Source organism: Aotus nancymaae, unplaced genomic scaffold, assembly GCF_030222135.1.
Source record: "Aotus nancymaae isolate 86718 unplaced genomic scaffold, 86718_ANA_hifiasm-v0.15.2.pri h1tg000051l, whole genome shotgun sequence".
Taxonomy (NCBI): Eukaryota; Metazoa; Chordata; class Mammalia; order Primates; family Aotidae; genus Aotus; species Aotus nancymaae.
In genome coordinates, this window is record NW_026988465.1 from 24,279,737 (window position 1) to 24,292,628 (window position 12,892).

Sequence of the window (12,892 nt, forward strand, 5' to 3'; positions counted from 1 at the left end):
TCTCTCTCTGGGCACCAGCACCTGCACAAGAGCCATGTTGAGCTGGGCCCTGTGCACAGCGTCAGCAGGGCAATTATACCTTTTACAGACAATAATGGCTCAGATCCAAATATGAATTTACACAAACAGGTTATATAACAAGTGAAGGTATGCACCTGCATGCCAAACTTGCTGAGTCATGCAGGCCTGGATGTCCGCCTCAGCCTATTCCTTGACCATAACACATCCACGTACCTTACCCTCCATCCCCAGGCTGAGGGAGACATAGGGTTTGGGCACACAGGCCTGTACATAGGCTTGATACATTAGCCTGACACATAAGCTTTAGGCACGCAGGCCCAATATACGTACACAGGCTTAACATATTAGCCTGACACATAGGCTTTGGGCACACAAGCCCGATACATACACATAGGCTTCAATAAACTGACCAGCTATCAGCCCAGATTACCATAGCAGGTACCATAGACACCTCGGTGATTACTGTTCACACTGCCCTGAGTTCAGCTCATTAGCTTCTCTATCTACACCTGGCTTCAAACCATATGGTGTCAGTACTAGGCTGGACTGCACCAGCAGACCAGGCAGCAGTAGCACCCAGCTAGATCTAGCTGTGTACCATGACCTGTTAGGAATAGGAGGACACCCTTCCTAACAGTGAAGGCTCAGGGTCTAGGGGTGCTTCAGGCCCCATGGCCTTATCTTGTATTAGGACGATAGGTCTCAAGACCTCTTGCAACTCTGCTTCTAAGGGACTTGTACTCAGCATACTCCACTGCTCTAAGTAGGCTCCCCCTTCGCTAAAGTGGATGTCTGTGCTGTCCCAGTCTGGGGGTTACCCATGAACGTACCCATCCTGCTATTGGGTGAGTCATTTGCATGACTGTAACCCGTCCAGCCACACTCTTATGAGCCTGAAGGGCAGCATATACAGTTACTAACTGCTTCTTTATTAATGAACACTGGGGCCCAGTTTCCTTCCATAGCTGGGACTAAAAGCTTGCTGGCACTTCCAAGTGCTCCGAACACTGTTATAGGCCCTAGCCAACACTATTTGTGGTTACATGCACATCTACTTTAAATGGGCACCCCTGGTTAACTACCCACAGGGCTTAGGCCTTCAGAAAGGCTGTTTCACCCTCATCATCCCAATCCCTGGCAAGAGGGGTGTTGCTGCTTCCAAACCTGCAGAAGAACCAGAGGTTAACACAACATCATCATTAATAAGAAAATGACATATAATAGGGCTATGCATATAGCCCTGCAGCAACGCGGTGAAAGTCCACTGTCGCCCTCCCATGAAGGCAAACTCTTCCTGGCTCTCTGGAGCGATGTGGATTGAGAGGAATGCATTGGTCAAGTCCACCACACAGTGGCACCATCCCAGTTCCCTTTTCAAATAGTCCATCAAGTCCATGGTAGACGGCACGGCTGCCAAGCCATGTAAAATATCCACCCCAAGAATGTCCTCAGGCATGCAACAGATATACACAGTGCATAAGTGGAGAGCCAAGCAGCCAATGCCAAGGTGCAAAAACAGGTTTCCCTTTCACTGACCAGCTTTCATAGCTGTCTGTGCAGCCTTGCCTGGATCTGGCTGCAGGTACCAGTGGATTGCCAAGTCCGTATATGGACTTTGGTTGGCTGGTGTCCCCCACCAAGCCGGGTACCTGGGCCAGTTCTCTTATCAAACAGAAAAGGCTTTACACTTCCACCAACTGCAGCAGGTACTCTATGAACTGGAACACTCGGGCAGGACCAGGTTGCGCAGCAACGTTCTTCTCCTGAATGACTTGCACCCAGTCTGTACATGACTGCTAACATTACTTGCTTAACTCCTGCAGCTTAGCAGGGGCACAGGCAACATAGGAAGTGTGCTGCACCACAGTAGGGGGTGAGCTATGATTATGCCACTGTACTCCAGCCTGGGTGACAGAGCAAGACCCTGTCTCTGAAAGTAAATAAATACATAAAAGTTGTATGGCAAAGGATATGAAGGAGATAGAAAGATAATCATAGGATAATATGATTTAAGAAAATGAGTTTGAGGGAACTCAAGACACTTAAATCTATACCTTTTATGGTTTGGGGAATGTTTTAATTTTTATCTCAGATCATAAAGCCAATCAAATTCATTTTAATATTCTCTCAGAAATATTTAAATTGATATAATGTTCACTCATTTTTAATTATGACAAATTTAAAACATACACAAAATTAGACTAGTAAAATGGTCTCCTATATGCTCATTGTTCAGGTTTAACAACTATCAAAATTTTGCCACATTTGCTTTATTTGTCCCTTTTTTCTTCATTTTATTCTTTTGATATTTTAAATAAAACTGAGACATCATGAAGTTTCATTCCTGCATATTTCATTATGCATTTTTAAAAACCATGGACAATTTCTTACATAATCAAAATGCTACTATCATAGTTAACAAAATTAACAGTAATTCCTGGTGTACCTTCATTTTGTAAATAAAACACAACCTGACTTACATCTTCTGTTTGGGAAATTTGGAAGAAACAAAGGTAACCCTGGGTCTGGATGTGGATCCATGCTAAGTTTATGGGTTGAGACTGGACCTTTCTTTCATGTGACTCTTACCTTTTCTATTCAGATCCTGGAGTAGTATTGCATTAGCTGAACACAGTGGATCCTTCAGAACATTGGCTTCCTGCCCGGGAACTGGAGATTTGAGATCTCAAGAACCACTTTCTAATACTCTCGTTCACTGTCCATCTTCTCTGATAAGCCTGTTTCCATCATTGATCATTTCCTTACAACTTCATAGTCTGAAATTCCTCAGTGAACAATGAATGTATGGAAACCAAAATTAAAAATATCTAAGCCATCAGCAAATCCTGTTGGCTTTACTTCAAGTTTTTTCTAATCAAAGCATTTGCCACCATTTCACCCTGAACCAAGCTGCCGCCATATCTCTGTAGAGTACTGCCTAACTTATCTCTTTGTTTTCATCCTTGTCTCTCTCGATCACCCACATTGCTCACACAGCCTATTTTCAATACAGTAGCCAGAGGAATCCTTTTTAATTGTTTGTTAAATCATGCTGCGCCTACTCAGAGTCTTCCAGTAGCTTTTCATCTCACTCATAGTAAAAGCCAAAGTCCTTACAGTGACCTACAAGGCCCACATAGTGTGGCCCTTCATGACCTCTTGAGTCTAATCTCCTGTTGCTGTCTTCTCATTCACTTTACTCTAGCCACACTGGACTCTTTGTCATTCTTAAACACACCAAGCCACTCTTGCCACAGAACTTTCACATTTGCTGTTCCCTCTACTTGCAGGGCTTTATGCTCAGATATCCAGATGGCTGTTTCCTTCTTTCACCTTCTATGACATCTTTTTAATAAGCTGTTTCCTGTTACCCTATTTAAAACTATGATACATACCCATTGGTGTTTTATATCCCATCTTACTTTATTTTTCTTCATAGTATATACTCTATACTTTCAAACAAATTTATTATCTGTCTCCCCCACTGAAATGTAAGCCTCACAAGGGAAAGGATTTTTATTTATTTTATTCTGTGTTCTTTCTGATCTGGAAAGGTAAGGACTTAAATGAATGAACACAGAGAAGAACAGGCCCTTGTATTTTTTGTTTGTTTCAGATTTGGGTATGAAAACTGAGACCAAGTGAGTGATTTCAGAGCAGAGAATTCCTGAAGAAGCAGTACTTTGGAGCCTGTTACAGAGAGACACAGTGAGAACCTTCTCTAATGCCCATTGTGCGAACAATCTTGTATTGGTGAGAGAAGAGTAGCACAACTTAGAAGTGATTATGTAGGGGCTGGCGTGGTGACTCATGCCCGTAATCCCAGCACTTTGGGAGGCTGAGACTGGTGTATTGCTTGAGGTCAGGAGTTGGAGACCAGCCTGACCAACATGGTGAAACTCCATCTCTACTAAAAATATGAAAATTAGCCAGGCGTGGTGGCGAGTGCCTGTAATTCCAGCTACTCAGGAGACTGAGGCTGGAGAGTTGCTTGAACCCGAAAGACATAGGTTGCAGTGAGCCGAGATCACACCATTGCACTCCAGCCTGGGTGACAAAGCAAGACTGTCTCAAAAAAAAAAAAAAAAATTATGTAGGAACACATCACAGGAAATGCCTTTGTGAGGAAAGGAATTTTCAGTAAAATATTAGTCACCTACCAAAAAATTTCACATAGCATGGATATCAATGTAATAGTTTTATCAGCGTGTATGATAGTATTCACTGAACAAAAGAAAGTTTGTACTGGAAGACAGTCTTATAAATGTAATATATATAAGAAAAACTTCAAGCCAAGGTTAGTCCCTCTCCTCCGAGTTCTTACAAAAACAACAACAACAACAACAAACAAACAAAAACACAAACACGAACAAAAAAGCGAGAGAAAATGTCAAGAACGGAATAATGTCAAAGGGGAGTCTCAAGACCCCTCTGCAGCAGGGGCTACTTTCTCATCTACAACTTGATTAGGGAACAGATGCTACTGATAGTGAGCTCTGAGCAAATTAATGGAACTCTACTATATGAATATTCTACTTGGCCCCACATTCTGCATCCTTTGATAAGATTTCTCTTATCCTCAGTTGCTGTATCTTTCTCTTATGTACATTGCTCATTCTGGCTGCCTCTATGTGAACTTTCATTCTATCAATTTTCCCCTCTCCTCCTCCCTTTTCCTCCTCACTTCTATATCCTGCTGCCTTATTTTAAATAATTCTTATATATAAAATGGCTGAATTGTTTACTAATATTGTACAAGGTATTTTTGCATCTATATTCATGAAGGATGTTTGTAGTTTTCTTTTTTTTCTTTCCTCTCTTCCTTTCTTCTTCCACCTTTCCTTCCTTTCTTTATCTGGTTTTGGTATTAGGGTAAAACTGGCCTCAAAGTGAGTTGGGAAGTATTCCCCACTCTTTCTTTTTCTGGAAGAGCTTGTATAGAGTTGGCGTTAATTCTTTAAACATTTGGTAGAATTATCTATTTCTTTGTAGTGAGCTTTTAAATTATGAATCTAATTTCTTTGATAGTCATAGGGCTATTCAAACTATTTCATACTGGGTTAATTGTGGTAGTTTGTGCTTTTCTAGGAATTGGTCCATTTCAACAACTCGTCACATTTATGTATGTAGAGTTATTCATAATATTCCTTATTATCCCTCTGATGTGTGCAGGGTTGGTAGTGACATTCCTTGTTTTATTTCGAATATTGGTAATATTTATCTTCTCTCTTTTCTTTGTCCATCTTACTAGAAGTTTGTCAGTTTTACTGATCTTTTCAAAGAAACAGTTTCTAGCTTCATTGATCTCCTTAATATTTTTGTTTTTTATTTTGTTTCTATCTATTCCTAACCCTCCCAAAGTGCTGGGATTACAGGGGTGAGCCACTGCACCTGGCTCCAAAGTGCTGGGATTACAGGGGTGAGCCACCGCACCTGGCTTTGCTTTGTTTCTTGAGGTTAGTGCTTATTGATCTGAAATGTTTCGTTTTTCCTAAATTCCCCTCTTAACACTGTTTTTATCTTCCCTTGTTTGTTTTGGGTTTATTTTGCTTTGTTTCTTTTTTTTTTTGAGATAGAGTTTCACTTTTGTCGCCCAGGCTGGAGTGCAGTGGTGCAATCTTGGCTCACTGCAACCTCTGCCTCCTGGGTTCAAGTGATTCTTCTGCCTCAGCCTCCCAAGTAGCTGGGATTACAGGCACACGCCACCACGCCCAGCTAATTTTTGTATATTTAATAGAGACAGGGTTTCACCATCTTAGCCAGGCTGGTCTCAAATTCCTGACCTTAGGTGATCCACCGGCCTTGGCCTCCCAGAGTGCTGGGATTACAGGCGTGAGCGACTGCGCCCGGCTTTGCTTTGTCTCTTAAGGGTAGTGCTTATTGATTTGAAATATTTCATTTCTCCTAAATTTCCCTCTTAACACTCCTTTAGTTATGTCCATGAATTTTTTTATGTTGTATTTTCATGTTCATTCAATTTAATGTAATTTTAAATTGCCTTTGAGGCTTCCACTTTGTCCTATATGCATGCTAGTTTTGTGTTTGAGAAGTGTGTTCTGTGGTTTTCATGTGTTTGGAGACTTGCCTGTTATTTTTCCATAATTGGGTTGTAGTTTGAGTCTTTTGTGGCCACAGAATATATTCCATATGATTTTAACATTTTAAAATTTGTTGAGATTTGTCTTATAGTTCTGGATACTGTCTATCTTGGCTTATGTTCAGTGGACACTTGAAAAGGATGTGTATTTTGTTTTGGGATGGATGTCCTATAAGAGTCAATTAGATCCTGTTGGTTGATACTGTTGTTGAGTTCTACATACTGCTGATTTTCTGTCTAGTTGTTGTATCGATTAGGCCTTAAAGTTGTCATTATAACTATGGATTGTGACTACTATTTTAAATCACTGTAGAGCCAGTCACCAGATTTATTTTCTACTTTAACTGTTTGAGATGCTTGTAAGCTGTAGTCTACATACAAACATTCTCACCATTTCTTTCCCTGCTTTGGTGTTTTCTCGGGAGTCTCTAAGACCACGGCCAGATTTGATGATTCACTAGGAGGGATCACACAGCATTCAGCGTGTAGTCCTCCCACTCCCAGCTATGATTTATTACAGGGAAAGATACAAGGCAAAATTAACAAAGGGAAAAGGCACATGAGGAAAAGTCTAGAAGAAGCCTAGTACAAGATTTCAGCAGTCTCTTCCACACAGAAGATGCTTAATACCTCCAGCAACAAATGAGGACTGTCAAGAGTTCAGTGAGCTGAGAGAGGGATCTGAGCTGTCAGGTGTCAGGATAGCCTATTAAAGCAACAGTGAGCCAAGATAAAAGTAATAGTATGAATCCTTTAATCACTCACTGTGATGACATAAGCAAGAGGCCAAAATCTGAGAAAGCTGCAATTCCCCCTTATTCCATTTCCTACTCCCACCCCACATCAAATAGTATGCAAGTCAAGATCAAGTGGATCAGAACAGATGTGAGAGCTGGCCAGGCACAGTGGCTGATGCCTGTAATCCCAGCACTTTGGGAGGCTGAGGCAGGCGGATCACTTGAGGTCAGGAGTTGGAGTCTAGGCTGGCCAACATGACAAAACCCTGTCTCTACTAAAAATACAAAAAATAGCCAGGCATTATGGTACACACCTGTCATCCCAGCTACTTTGGAGGCTGAGGCAGGAGAATTACTTGAACCTGGGACGTGGAGGTTGCAGGGAGCCGAGATCGCACCACTGCACTCCAGCCTGGGCCACAGAGTGAGACTCTGTCTAAATAACAACAACAACAACAACAACAAGCAGATGTTAGAGCCATCTCACCATTGAGGGAGCCCCAAACAAAAAAAATCTGGCAGTTTCACGGACTCTGGTCTTCATGAGAGCAAGAGAGGAAGTTAGGACAAGTTCTGAGGCAGAGTAGGGAAAAGTATCTTCCAGGTTTTCTCCATCCCTCCTCCCATAAGGAGGCCTCAGAAAAGACACCCAAAGAACACCTCACTCCAAGGCCCCAAAAAAAGATGTGGGAATGAAGGTGCCTGGGCTAGGAATACAAACATATGAAGAACATATGGTCCTTTTGGAGGACCTAAGTTCTTGACTGCAACTCCCCTCAGAAACTGCAGTATACTGGCTGTACACCACATCTGGTGTGGGAAGGGCAGCTTTCCCCCATGAGGCCTGCCAGGTAAAGCCTTTGTAATTACCTGTGGTCAGATCTGGAAAATCATATGTAGGTTTTTAACCAGTGGTCAGACTCCTCAGTAACAGCATGTGTGAAATGTTGTCTACCAAGGATGGTCATCAGGGAGTCTATGCCCAAGATTTTTACTGGGTGGGTGGTCCCACGTGCAGCCTTTGTCTAACACGTGCCATAATTCTAGATTCGTAGGAGGAAAGCAGGTGTTCCGTATAAACCACAATGTACACATTGAGTGAATCTTACCAGTTTTGGTAATGGTAGGAACTCTCCTCAAATCCAAGTTCCCAGATTCCAACCAAAGGACAACCTTGCAGAAAGGCCTCTCTAAGGACAGCAGTCTCAGGTCTGCCATGTTAACTTTTCTGCACAAGTATCTCGGCGTCATAGCTGTCACTCTCCATTACAAGGTTTAGTCCCTCTATGGTGAGACTGCCTCAGTTCACCTCATTGTTTATCATCTTTCAAAATCTTCCACCATGAACTTTCTTTTCAGCTATCAAAATCAGAAAAGCTTTCTCTACTTGCCTCAAAAACCTATATCTTGAGTCCTATTTATTTTCCCCAGTAAGGATACAGATAGTATGGGCTCATTGTTTTGCCTTCTGTGTAAAAGCAGTGAAACAATGGTTAAAAGTACAGACTTCAGAGCCAACTTGCCTGCCTTTGAAAACTGACTCTGCCACTTGGTAGATATGTGATCTTGGGCAAGTAACTAAAACTCTCTATGCTGTTTCCTCCCCTGTAAAATGGGGGTAATGGATAGTATTACTCTGACTGCTATGTGGAAAATAGAAGATAGGGCAAGGTAGGATTGGAATTAGGGAAACCAATTAGGAAGCTGTTGCAGTAGTCCAGGTAGATGGTGACAAGGTGAACCATGTTGGTATCAGGGGAATTGGTAAGAAGGTGTATTAGTCTCTTCTCATGTTGCTATAAAGAACTACCTGAGACTGAAAAGAGGTTTAATTGATTCATAGTTCTGCAAGCTGTACAGGAAGCATGGCTGGGGAAGCCTCAGGAGACTTATAGCATGGCAGAAAGGAAAGAGGAAGCAGGCATGTCTTGCATGGTGGAAACAGGAGAAAGAGAGAGAAGCGGGAGGTGCTACATACTTTGAAACAGCCAGATCTCGTGAAAACTCACTATCATGAGAACAGCAAGGAAGAAATTCACCCCCAGGATCCAATCACCCTTCTTCAACACTGGGAACTACAATTTGACATGAGATTTGGATGGGGTCACAAATCCAAACCAGATCAGAAGGGATATGGTTCTACATATATTCTGAAGGTAGAATCAAGAGGGTTTACTTATGGACTGGCTGTGGGATATGAGTGAAATTCCAAGGTTTTAAAACCTGCGGTCATAGAATAATGGAACTGCATTTATTGAGATGAGAAGAGTAGAGAATAATAATTTTAAAAAGTGGAGTATGGAGAATCAAGTGTTTGGTTTTGAGAAATTTGTGTTTGAAGCTACTATGTTTCAATACCCTAGGCATAATACAGTTGGCCCTTGAACACCACAGATTTGAAATGCATGAGTTCACTTTTTCAGTATAAGTTACAGCAAATGTGCCTGCCTCCCTTTCTACCTCCTCCATCTCTTTCGCTTCTGCCACTCCTGATACAGCAAGACCAACACCTCTTATCCCCCCACACTCAGCCTACTCAACGTTAAGACAAGAATGAATTTTGTAATCATTTTGTGATGATTCCCTTCTACTTAATAGTAAATATGTTTTCTTTTTCTTAAAGTTTTTTGAGAACATTTCCTTTTTTCTAGTTTACTTTATTGTAAGACTATAGTATATAAGACATATAACATATTAAAATGTGTTAACTGTTTCTGTTATTGGTAAGGCCTCCAATCAACAGTAGGCTATTAGTAGTTCAGTTTTTAGGGAGTCAAAAGTTATACGAGGATTTCTTTCTTTTGTTCTCAGCTCTTATCTAATAAGCAGTATCTGTAATAGAGAAATTCAGTAGGTAATTAGGTTATAGTCAATGCATAAGTATTGGCACATTAGAGTACTTAAGCATTGGCATTTGCATTAGCATCCTGTATAAAGGAATGTCTCTTAAACTGTTACGTAACACTTGAGGTTTCAAGGAAGATTTGTTCTTGAATTTTTTTTAATGGTGGTTATGCCTTTATTTTGCATTCCCGTCAGCAATGTATGAATGTGTCAATTCTTTCACACCCTTATTAACAGAGTATTTTGTCCAGTTTTTGGATTTTTTTGTCAATCTGATAGAAAAGATATCATGGGTTTTTTTTTTCAACTTTTATTTTAGGTTTAGGAGTACATATGCAGGTTTTAATATAGGTAAATTGCATTTCTATACATGGATTTTTGACTACACAGGAGCTCGATTCCCCCAACCCCCTCATTAAAGGTCAAAGATATTTTAGACTGTAATTTAGCTATGAAATTTGTTTTTTCTAACCTTCAGCAGTTTGTGAAAGCTGTTTTGTGAGCTAGTGCTCAGGCTCACAGATACACTCTCCAAGCCTCCACACAGCAAATCTTCCATATTTCCCATGAGGGAACTTGCTGACACAGCAGGTACTTAGGTAGACTTGACTATCATTAAAATTTTTGGTTAGGTTCTTTTTCTCCTCAGGAACTTTGCAAAAATACATGGATTCATATGACATATCCATGGATATCCTGACAGATATGCACAAACCTATAGAAACACACACAAACCCACAGAAACCAGTGCAGGCACAGGCACATACACCCACAAAAACGTATAGCCACGTAGGTGCCCTCACAGGAGTGTATGATGGAGACAAAAGTCATGAGACACTAGAGGAGATGTAACTGAGGAAGGTCCAGCCAGTGTTTTCCCAAGACAAACTCCTACATGGATCTTTTGGCAATGTCTGTCAGGTATTCCAGGGCACAGGTGAGTTGAGCCGGTCAGTTTGTCAGGCAGTTAATTACTTTAATATTCAGTTAGTTGAGTTTGGTCAGGTATTGAGACTCAACAGTCAGTGAGATAACTGGTTACTTGGGTTTGCAGACAATTAAAATGTCTAAGAGTCAGCCAGACCATACAGTTTTTCAATTAAATAGGAGTCATTATTAATCTAGGATCAGTCAGTTAGGAGGTACATTTAATAATTTATTTGTGCTTGTCTGTTAGGCAGTCATTTGCTTAGAGCTTTAGGGACCAGTGAGGCCAGCTGTTTGTTACATGGTTAACCGTCAGCAGGAACAGCCTTATGTAAACGCAAGGAAGGCTCCTTCTGAGGACATGTATATTGCCCCACAGTGATAGTGTAATGCTGCTCTAGAGGATGGAGAGATGTTTTGATGCTTGAGAAACAATGACGTCTGTCTGTGGGAAAAAGCATCATGTGTCTGGTGAGGAATGACAAATGTGAAGGCAGAGGAAAATGCAAGACAATAGTCCTCTACCAGACCAGGAATGAATGACCCTGGGACACCCCCCTCTCACCCCTGAAATAGGCTGGAGGTTTGGAAAGTAGAACAGGGGAGCCATTTATATAAGCGATACAATTTGTCAGGGAATGATGTGGGGACCTGTGATGACTGGGAGCTCTTTGTCCTCTATGGAATGTGTGCATTGCTTACTGTCAAAAATAAAATGGGATCAAGTTAAAAAAAATTTGTTTTTGAGACGGAGTCTCACTCTGGCACCCAGGCTAGAGTGCAGTGGTGCAGTCTTGACTCACTGCAACTTCTGCCTCCTGAGTTCACATGATTCTCATGCCTCAGCCACCTGAATAAATGGGATTACAGGTATGCACCACCACACCCAGCTAATTTTTGTATTTTTAGTAGAGTAATTTTGTATTTTGGTAATTTGTATTTTAGTGATTTTGTATTTTCCCCTTTGGCCAGGCTGGTCTCGAACTCCTGACCTCAAGAGATACACCAGCCTTGGCCCCCCAAAGTGCTGGTATTACAGGCACCAGCCACTGCCCCCAGATGAGATCAAGTTAAAATTTTTAAAGTTTATTGTGCATATAAAAAAACTTTGTGAACTAGAAAATGTCAAACCTAAAGTGGTAAGAAGCTCAGCTCATAGCAGTGTAGCTCATGAAGCATAAATGAAGGAGTACACTGATTTTTATTGTGACTGGCTATTATAAACATTCATTCCTTTTAGGGCAATTAGAGCTTTATAAGCTTTTTTGTCTGTAGCTGATTGGTTCAGAATCACGCTGATAAGAAATAAAATTTTAAGTTTTGTTCTTGGTTAAAACTAGCATTTTGAGGAAATCAGGATGACTTAAGTGTTAGTTACATGGCTGTGGACAGTTGACCTGGAAGTATATCCAAACTGTGGCCTCTATTTCGAATTTTCTTTAATATTATTCATTTAATTGCTTCTAGAGATCTGTTCTTACCCATGATTATGATTTTGGAAAATTCCTTCAGTGAGACACAGGTGAGAGTTCCCCATAAGCAGGAAGGGAGGTTAGCAAACAATGGTGCTATCTAGCAACTTTAAATGATCTCTCATGTCCTTTGCCCTTTGGAAGTGAGTAAGGTGTAAATATCTAAAACACCCATGGGCTCATGCTCATGACATGTGACTCTGGGCAAGTCATTTAATCTCTTTGAGGCTCTGTTTCATAAAATGTAAAATGTTGTTAAAAGTATCTTCCCTTCCTACCTCACAGGGATATTTTGAGAGGAATATGAAATGACAGGAAAAGTCTGTAATGAGCAGTAACCATCTGCAATGAGTATACAATGGGCTGGTTATAATCTCAGGCTATTGATGAGCTGGCTGTAACTCATTGGGCCCTGTTGGTGGGCTGAGCTACTCCACAGCTGGTTTGGGAAGCCCAAAGAGAAAATGACTCATATAAGTCCTGAGTCAGACATAACTTTATTCTAATGAGTAAATGGTTGCTTAGAAAAGTTATATGATACTCCATTTTTCTCTATCTTGGTTTTCAGCTAGTCACATTTTAGTAAAAAAAAAAATCAAAGAAATATTTTAATGTAGAAAACCCTCTGTAATTATATTTCTATTGCTGGAAAAGACTGACATTATTGGGATTTTCAAGCAAAAATAATGCTTTTCTCTAAATAAGGAACTTCAGTGTTGTAAGGCATGAGTTTGAGAATTACTGGTATAAGAGTTTGGTATATGAGGAGAGGAGGTTTTTCTTAGATAAGAAAT

General features: G+C 40.9%; 1 protein-coding gene across 2 annotated transcripts in view; it reads left to right on the forward strand.

Annotated features, from left to right (window-relative positions):
• ZNF391 (zinc finger protein 391) overlaps nucleotides 1–12,892 on the forward strand; it is a 98,804-nt gene that overhangs the window by 15,025 nt on the left and 70,887 nt on the right. The window contains exon 1 of one of the 2 annotated variants that reach the window (XR_002477812.2): nucleotides 3,666–3,729. The exons of the other annotated variant lie outside the window; for it this stretch is intronic. The gene's annotated coding sequence lies outside the window, so the exon portion shown is untranslated. Of the gene's footprint in view, nucleotides 1–3,665; nucleotides 3,730–12,892 lie in introns of those variants that run through there. 2 annotated transcript variants of the gene reach the window in all.